The following is a 10,663-nucleotide window of genomic DNA, read 5'->3' as shown; positions in this document are numbered from 1 at the left end:
TAGATGAAAAATATATATAATAATTATTATTATAAATATTTTATAATTTAAATATATTAAAAATAATTAATATTTATTTTAATCAATTTAGATTAGTTGAATGGTCATTTTATTTGTCTATTTAGACAAGTATTTGGAGTTCGAATCTCGTCTTGTGTGTATAACAATCCATTAGTTAGCGACAGACCTTTAATAAATAGAACATCAATATGTGGTAGATTAGTCATCGACTTGTCGAATTAAGAAATCCATAAAAAAATTGTGTTTGTCTTTAAAATAGATTAATTTTTCATTAATAGCAATACTTATGGACTTTTACCTTTGTTAAAATTTACTTTGGACAATTTTATTTGTTAGTATCGTATTCATTCTTGAAGTCAAAACCATGGTTCTGAAAATCGGTTCGGGCAATAAGCAAAACCGTAGATTTCAGAAACTGCCATCGAACCGATGAACCGGTCGGTCGAACCGAACCGTGACTCGACCGGTTTTTAGAGAAGGCAACTAAACGTTGCCGTTTCAATCCCCAAAAATCCCTAACTATTACTCCATCGCACAGCCAAGCCCTAATCGAGCTCGTCAGTCCTCTCAGTCTCGCACACACACTCAGTCAGGGGGAGGGTTCCTCAATCTCATCGAGCTCACCTTCGTCCAGCCACCGTCTCGTGCTCGCTCACTTTGCCTCCATCGCGCAGCAGCCAGCGCAACCTTCAAAGCCTCCGTCGCGCAACCTTCGAAGCCTCCGTCGCGCAACCTTCGAAGCCTCCATTGCGCAGCACCATCGCGACCTTCGAAGCCACCGTTTGCTGCTCTGTCTCCCTCGGTATCTCTCGGTGGCTCTGTCTCCCTTGGTCGCTCGGTGTCTTTGTCTCTGTCTTTCGGTATCTCTGTCCCCTTCTGTAACCACTGTCTCTTGTGTATTCTCCAGGTAATTTTTTTTTTATTAACTATGAATTTATGATTGAATAATTGCTTGATTCTGTGTGGTTTACTGATATAGTGAAGTTTTGTGAACTCTGATTCAAGTCATTCAACTGTGAACTGATATGGTGATATAGTGATTGAATAATTATTTTTCTGTGAACTGTAAAGTGTAAACTAATATAGTGATTGAATAATTGTTTGCCTGTTTCAACTGATTTTTCAACTGAATAATTAAAATTGAAATTGAAATTCTGCAACTAATTGATAGGTAGGTTTTGTTTGTTTATTTCTCTTGAATTGAAATTGAAATTATGCAACTAATTTTCTGGTTTGAGAGAGTAAGAGTCAGCTTTTTCTGCTATTTAACTTCATGTTATTTTATGGGAGTACAGTTTGATGGAGCTATTAAGGAAGCTTTTGATGTGGCCTACAACAATATATATGCATTCCATGCTGCTCAAAAGACACCTGAGAGAATTGTTGAGAACATGAAAGTATGTATGCCATTCCAGTTCTTATTCTTACTTTGGATCATCCATATTTTATTAAGTCAATTTTTTTAAACAGTTGAAAATAAATTATTTAAAGATATGTTAAGTGGTGTCCTTTTATGACAATTGTTGCTTGCCAATTTTATTTGGAAAAGGCTAGATATTCCTAGAAAGATTAAATACAAAATACGTGGAAGATTTATTTTGGTTCTAGTCAGATGTGCATTACTGCCCCTGATTTATGGATTTTCACCATTATATTTGTGCCAAGTCCTTTGATTTTGTAATTATGCTTATGTGTTTGTTCATTCTTGGGGTGTTACACCAATATTTTTGTTTTGAGTCTTCTGAAAATACTAGGGAGTTCAATGCAAGCGAGTTGCAAGAAGTATTAATTCTGTGGGTCTTTATGTTCTAGGAGGAACTGCTGTATTACCATCAACAGCTTTGATACTTTCTATTGTAAGTGAAAATTTTTATCAAACTTGAATCAGTTGGATGTTGGCATGTTTATGTTTGATTGGTTGTTTTTGTTATTTGACTTTTGAGTTTGTATTTAAATGAGATCTTAACATTATGATTTATGTAACACTTTTAATTGGGATTATATTTTAAGATTTATATTAGACTATAATTATGTTTTAATGTGTTTATTTATATTTTATTTATTATTTTATTATAAAATGATTTTTCCGGTTCAACCACGATCAAACCGGTTGAACCTATGAACTAGTGAACCAGTAGTTAGAGCAGTTTTAATTATGTGAGTGATTATTGTTATTTTTACTTTTTCGTTACATTAAAAAATAATATTTAAAACTAAAAAAGAGATAATTAATTGTCTTGTAAATATATCCAACTTTACATATATTAAGTGTTATAATATTAAATAGTATAGTGTATTTGTTATAACAACTCAAAATATTAATCCAAGATATATTTGGACCTAGTAAAACTTCAACGCAAGCAAGATCAACTAAAATCCATTATTAGGGTCCCAAATCCGATTCAGGTTCATTACCTTAAAGGCCCAATGCAGATGAAGTCCACGCGTTCCTTCTTAAATGGGTTCAAATTGGATCTCTGTTGTTAGTTAGATATGGTAATGAATACTTGGGGGAGCGTGAGAAGCCCCCTTCCCATCCTTCACTCCTATTTAAAAAAAATGTTCTCGATCCTTCTCCGTCATTGCAAGTTCCTATTTAATTACCCCTTAGGGAACGCAGATCTTCTCGAATATCTATGAATATTCTTTGAAAACTTTTGAAAAAAATTAACACAAAAAGACATAATATAATAATAATAAAATAATCAATTTAATATAATTCAACACAATTTATAACATATTCATTATGAAAAATAAAATTTTAAAAGGAGAAAATATAAAAATATATTCCAACATAATAACATAACATAACATTTTTGAGATGATACTGAGCGACGTAGTGACGAACTTGAGAGGTAGAGAAAGTGAGTTAGAGAGAGAGGATCGAGGCTGAGAATGAGTCTGGAAGAAAAAGGAAGAATTCGAATTGGAGACAGAAATTAGGGTTACTAAATTTAAGAAATGGATTTATGTATATATAAATTAAGATAAATTAATAATTTTATATTTGTATATATTTAATAGGTTTCATGGGGCAGATACTTATGTCCGTGTCCCATTAGGGGTGGCAAACGGAAAAGCCCGCCCTGTCTCGCCAAAAGCCCCCATCTGGTGGGCTGGCCCACCCCGGCATCCCGCTCTGCCCCGTCTAGTAAGGCGATCCTGAATTTCTCTCCCGCCCCGCCTAATAGTAGGCTGGCGGATTGGCGGGCTCTCTTTTTTTTATAAATTATTAAATATTAAACAATATATATAATTTCATAATAATAATAAAATCAACATTGTCCAAAATAAAATAAATATTGTCCAAAATATATAATTAAACATCTTTAAGTTTATAATTAATCAAACATAAAACATAATCCAAAATATAACTTAGAACATCTTCAATTATCATCTTCATCCTCTTATAGATCAATAACATCATAAAAAATTATAAAAAAAATTACCATGACAAAATAAAAGCTTGGTCCAGCGGGAAAGCCTGCCCGGCCCCGCTCCCCTCCCGCCAAAGCCAATGAATTAGGCGGTGCGGGTAGGCGGGCTTTTTAAGTTTGGCGTTCTCAAATTTCTAGCCAAATCCGTCTTTTTTGGCAGGTTATGTGGGCCAGTCCGACGGGTTTCGACCCGTTTGCCATCCTTAGTCCCCATCCATTTTCGTCTGGCAGGTCGTGAGGATTTCACGAGTCCCTGTCTATCCCAAAATGCGAGTAATCCCTACAAATACCCGTTTTGGCTGTTTTTGTGATCATCCCTATTGCTAATATTCATTAGTTCGTGACGTGGAGCTATTCTAGCCACTCAACAAATTCTCAGATAATCAAAGTTTAGGTTATATCATTTTTATAAAGTCACATGTATCCTTGATATAATAATATTAATAGAAGATAAATAGATAAATACTAAACTATTGTTTGGAGATAAGATGAAAAATAAGAGAAAAGAAAATGGAAAGAAGAAAAATGAAAGGAAAGAAAATGGAAAGAAAAATATATTTTTTTGTGTTGTTTAGATGAAGAAAAAATGTTATTTTTCTTTTGCTTGGATGGAAAGAAAAGTGAGAAGAGAAAAAATTATAATAGTATAAAAATATATTAATATTTTTATATATTATATATAAATTATAATTCAAATGTTAACTCTGTATTTTTATCCATATTTATTTTTTTGCATCAGTTTTCTTTGCAACTTTGAAGAAAAAAAATTTACATGAATCCCACATATACTTTTATTTTTTCCATTCAATTTCTTTGTTGATCCAAATAATGAAAAATTAATTTTTCTATCTATTTTATTTTTCAGCATTTTATTTTTCCACATACACATTTTTCATATATATAACAATAAATAATATCACATATCAGGTCAAATAATAGCGCTATAGCACTATAGTGCACCACCGCCAGTGTCAAATAAAAGAAGTAATCATATAGAGTGCGCGTCTATCTATTCACTTGTACTATATATGAAAAGGCTTTTAGTATGATTATGTTACCATAATTACTATTATTATAACTAGCGGCTCAACAGTGTTTAGCCGTTTTTCTATTGTTTTTAAGAAATTAATTTTATTTTTTTAATATATTAATTTATTAGATTACTGTTCTGACATGCATTTACTAAGAAAGGGACACCTGCAAATCATCGTGAGAGGATTTGACAAGGAAGTTGATACAATTTCTATGTCAACTCCATTGCCAAATACAGGTACATTTTTTAAAAATAATAATAGACGTTATGATAATACTAGCGGCTCAACAGCCTGTTCAGTTACTTTTCTATTATTTTTAAGAAATTAATTTTATTTTTTTAATATATTATTCGTTCTTCAAATTTATTAGATCACTATTTTTTTATTTTAATATTGACGTGATCTTATTTATATCATATTTTAGTATTGGTGTTAATATATTATTTACCCTTTAAATTTGTCAAATAAGTATTTTTTTTATCATTTCAAAATTAACATAGCCTTAGTTATATGATATTTTGTTAAAATTAAAATTATTATAAAAAAAACTTTTAAAATACTAAATTATAAAAGCACACATTAAAGATATGTATATGTTATCGAAAAAAGATATAGTTAAAAAAAAGACAAAAATGTTATCCTAATTTAATATCAATAATTATAAAAAATTATAAAAAAATAAAATATTTTAAGTTATTTAATATTTGTAAGAAATATAAAATAAATAAATCTAAATTAAAAAATAAGGAAAAAATATAAAAAAATTTATTTATTTAATCTTATATCGAACATATTTAATTATCTTTAATTTTATTATTATTTCTAAGTTATTAATTTTTATTTTGATTATATCATCTCATCATATCATACACTATTATTTTTTTATTATTCTTTTTACATATATAACTATTAGGTAGCGTTTGTTTTCGGGGGCAGGACACGGAGACATGGACAACACTTGTTTAAAAAGTGTTTGGAAGCACAGACATGGACAGTGGACATATTGTCTCTGAGACAGTTTTTTATACTTTTGTGTCCACTCTTTCATGAAGGACAATGATGGACATGGAATTTGGAAGAGTGGACACGGATAATTTTATAAATTTTGTTTTCCTTTTTTTCCACTGTTACCCCTTTTGTTCAGAGATACTTTTTTCTTCCTGTTCTTCCTCTATCTCTTTCTTTTCCAGGTACTCTCTCCTTTCTGTAGAATTTTTTATTGGGGGTAAATAATTCTTTTCTTTTTATCGTTTTACTTCAATACCATTTTAACCTTATATTATATTATTTGATTTCTAATAAAATAATAACAAAAATAATTAATCTTAAAACTTTTGAAAGATAAATATTAACAAAAGTAAAATTAATCTTTTAAAATACTAAAAAATAATTTATAAATTGTAATTGATTTTATATAATTTAAAGAAAAATCAGTTTTTTATAAAGAAAAATCAGTTTTTAGATAAAAAAATTAGTTTTTTTTAAGCATAATTTTAATGGTTAAAAAACTTTTATTTCTTATAATTTTATATTTAACATTTTAAATTATCTTTAGTTTTATTATTCTTTTAAAATTTTTAATTTTTATTTTCATTATTTTTTTCTTACCATTATCTATATCCACATGTCCATCGTTGGCTCACCACCACTTTTATATTATCTTGTTCTCTCCTCCTTCCTCCATTTTTATTCTCCTTCTACGTTCTCTTCAATCGTTATTAGTTACCATTGTATATTAGTTTGTAATTATTACACTGAAAAGTAAATACTACTTTAAAAATAAAGTTAGAAAAAATCTCGTAACTCTTATGTGAATTATCTACACTCCTATAAATATAACGAAGAAGTAAATTTAATTTTTTTATTATGAGTATTTTTTTTATTATCTAATGATACAAAGTCCATCAATTATATCATCATGATTTTAATAATTGATGTAAAATTTAAAAAATTAAATAAACATATATTTATTTTGATTAAATAAAAGAGTGAAATATATATATTCCTATAATCAAAAAATAGACTTAACTTTTTTTATAACAAATAATTTTTCAATTATCTAATTTATAAAAAAGGTCCCATCTTTTTATTTATCCTAAAAAGTAAAAATTAAAACTAATATAAATACTTTTTAATTAACAAAACTAAAATAAAACATAAAAATAAACCTTGAATAAAAATAAAAATACAAAATTTTGAATTCCAAAATATAAAATAGTTATAAAATAAAAAATTACTTAAATATAATTTTTGTAAGGTACTCCATGAATGAACTTAAAAGAATGAATATTATATGCAAAGAAAATCATGATATGTTGGTATAAAATTACTATGTGTAAATTTTTTTTTAAAAATATTCTCCTTGTTAAACTATTCTACTTTTATTCTTTTCAAAGCATATCGATGATACATGACTAATTTACATCCAAAAGAAAACTCTTAATGAAGTTACTGTAAAAAAATGTGTGGAAATTTTTTAACTGACTGATTTATAGGATAAATTTTTTTAATAATAAATCTCTCTTGTTAAGGACAATATTAAAATTTAAATTTGAACGCCTATTGACATTATATGTTATATAGGTATTTAGAGTATTTTAAAAGAGTATGATAATAATTTGAAAAGAAAAAATATCCTGGTAAATTTATTTTTTTAAAAATTACCCTTTTGAACTATTTTAATCTGCACCAATAATTTATCTCCAATAGAAAAATCTTAATAAGGTTACTGTGAAAAATAGGTAAAAATTTTTTTATTTAACGTGGCTTACGAAAAAAATTTTAATAATAAATTTCTCTTTAGAAATAATATTGAAACTTAATTATATATTTTATAGATACCAAGAGTATATTAAAATAATATAATATAATAATTTTAAAAAAAATTATTTTTTATACATTTATTTAAAAAAATTATCATGTTTCAACTATTTTATTTTTATTCATTAAAAATACGCAACAATGATTTACATGAACTTTTAATGAAGTTGCTGTTTAAAATGGGTGGAAGTTTTTTTTATGCAAAGTTACCGACGGTTGTACAGGAGAATTTCTTTTAATAATAAACCTTTCTTCTCAATAAAGACAATATTGAAATTTAAATTTGGACACCAAAATTTCTGATATTTTAATAGATATGGTTATAGATTAAAGGTTTAATTACTCTATTGGTCCCTATAGTTTCGTGAAATTTTCAATTAGGTTCTTATACTTTTTTTCCTTTCAATTGGGTCCATATGCGTTATTTTTTTTTAATTTAGTCCCTACAGTCATAAAACTGTTTGAAATAACAGAATATTCCATCAAAAAATCGAATATTCTCATAATTTGGTTAAAAAACCTAATTAAAAACATCTTTATTTTTTTGAAATACCAAAAATACCCTTTATATTTTGTCCCCCAAAATCAGAGAACTCTAACTACCCCTAAGTTATTCTCCTAAGTTCCCAATTAGATTTCTCTTCCGTTGCACTCTACTGCCGTCTTCCATGGCGTCGTCGTCGTCCGTCGCTGGGTGGTCGTCGTCCCTCTGCATCGTCCACGGGTGCTCTGTTCTGCTCTGCTCGTCCGCCTTGCCTATTGCATCCCCTCGTCCCGCCTTGCCTCACCGCGCCTCAGGTGCGTTGTCTCGAATTGCCGTTCTTCGACTTTGTTTTGCTGTCTGGACTGGTTCTGCAACAACAGGTGATGATTGAATTTTGTTTTAGTTTTTCAACTGTTGGATCGGAGGAGATGAAGAGACCAGGTGGCATGTGGGAAAGAAACCAGTCAGATGGCTTTCATTTGTTTGAATTGTAAAGATCGGGAGTAGAATGAATATGTGGGTTTCTGTTAGCGTTGGGTAATAATTCTTCTCAATAATGTCTTCCTCCCACTACACTAAGAACGGGAGAAATGTTATGCTTAAAACAACTAGTAGTCAAACGGCATCCTCTCTCAATTCTAATGCTTCAGGTACAATGTTGAGAAATCTTGATTGTTAAATACCTCTAATTTTGCTTATGCTTATTTTTGGTTGCTGCTTGAATGTAATTTAACTTTATTTGATTAGGTAACCAGCATCCTGAATGACAAGGAGAACCAATTGATCTAGTTGTGAAGCTTAGTTTGCTAAAATTAGTTTTGATTGTGTTAAAAAATTTTGATTATGAGTTCTGATTATGTATTTTATCTGTAATTAATTGATTATGTTAGAAATAAGAAAAGAGGTGAGATTGGAGATAAGGTGTTTGATTAAATACCTTTGAGAGAGTTGAATTGATTATGAGTTATGATTATGTATTTTATCTATTATTAATTGATTATGAGTTTAATTGATCATTGTCATAGAGGCATACAGGACTCTCAGAGATCGTGGTCCCTATCCTGCTGCCTAGGTCGTGAGAGATTTCTAAGGCAAATTTGCGGTTTATTCCGTTTAACAGTGGTTCTAAAACCGCATTTATTGCTGCAGTGAGTAATCCTTGGTCTATCTATTTCCAAGGCAAACTTGCGGCTGCAGTGGCTTGTTCTAATTGACTTGTTGCAGTTAAAGGGAATTTTGGATTCGGATTTAGTGCCATTGAAGTTGAGGTATATACTGCTGAACCCATGCTTATGTTTATCTATTTAATTGCCCTTCCATTGTGTTATGTGGATTGATGTCCTTATCTTTAGTTATATTTTCATCATCATATAATAGAATGGTTTTTATTTTAGTCTATACATTATTGTTAACTAACAACTAGAATTAAGATCTTATACGAGTGTCTTGTCATGCCGAAGTGTTCTTTCACTATGAGTGTCTTGCCAGGATCCATCCAAAGGAGGTGGAACTTGTGGATTTAATACATAGACAGAGAGTTTCATGTGCCTTTGTGAGAATAAAAATTCCACTACTCATTGCAAAGGTATCTTACAACCTCAATAATATAATTCTGCCCTTTTAGTAAAGTAATGATCATGACTTGGATTTTGTATATTATTGTATAGATTATAATGTTGCATAGCACAATACGAGGACACATGTAATTGCAGGTTGTTACTGCCAATTGAAGTGGGTATTGATTATTGTTCATAGCAAACTTTTTCAAGTTGAAAATGAGGATAATGTGTTGTGTATGCAGGAACAATAACTGGCATTTCAGTTGCTGGGGCATTTGAAATTGGAGCAGGTATCTGATACTTGAAGAAAGTGAGAGCTAAAGAATCAGTAACATGTGAAGTCCAAAGCAATGAGAACATACTCTTCTGTCTGATATATAATTCTTTCTTTAGAAAAAGTTACGTTAATAAATTCTTTATCTTGTTGTATTGTATAAAATTTGATTTGTTATATTTGTGGGGATAATTTTGACAATTTATTTTATATATATTTATTACTATTATTTCTATTTCATTTTATCCAATCCTTTATTTTTTAGTATGTTCTTAAGATAAGATATTTTGAAAGTTAAAAAAAAAAGAGAAGGTATTTTTGTATAATTTATATATAAATAAGCAAAAGAATGATAGTGACAAAATAAAAAGGATTATAGGAATATCTTTTTTGTTGTAGAATCATTGAATAGGGATATAGGAATATCTTTCATTGAATATTTATAGTTTTATCGAATTTTTAATTAGATCCCTATACTTTTTTTCTTTTCAATTGGGTCCCTAAGGGTATACAAGTAATTTCACAATTCACTAACATTTTTTTGACGTTTAACGTTAATAAGGACTAAATTGAAAAAAAAAATTAACGTATAAGGACCCAATTGAAAGGAAAAAAAGTATAGGGACCTAATTGAAAATTTTGCGAAACTATAGGACCAACAGAATAATTAAACCTAGATTAAAATAAAGCACAGAAATAAAGATAAAAACTAAAAAAATAGATACATATAGAAAAGGATAATGTTAAATTCTATATCATTATGTATGAGAACAATGATTTATTTTTATACCAAATAATTAAAAAGTTAAATTTTATGTCTGTTTTTTATTACTTATTTTATTTAACTATAGTTATTTAAATTAGACTTTACATTTATTGAGTTATGTTTTCTTCCAACAAAAAATATAGTTATGAAGTTATTTTCATTTTTTCTGTAGGAGTACATTCATTATATCATTATTTTAATAATTAATATAAATTTTAAAAATTGAATAAATATATTTATGTTAATTCTATTTAAGAGTGAATTATAT

This window comes from Arachis ipaensis, chromosome B10 (assembly GCF_000816755.2).
Source record: "Arachis ipaensis cultivar K30076 chromosome B10, Araip1.1, whole genome shotgun sequence".
NCBI classification, from domain to species: Eukaryota; Viridiplantae; Streptophyta; class Magnoliopsida; order Fabales; family Fabaceae; genus Arachis; species Arachis ipaensis.
Note: the sequence above shows the minus strand (reverse complement) of the source record.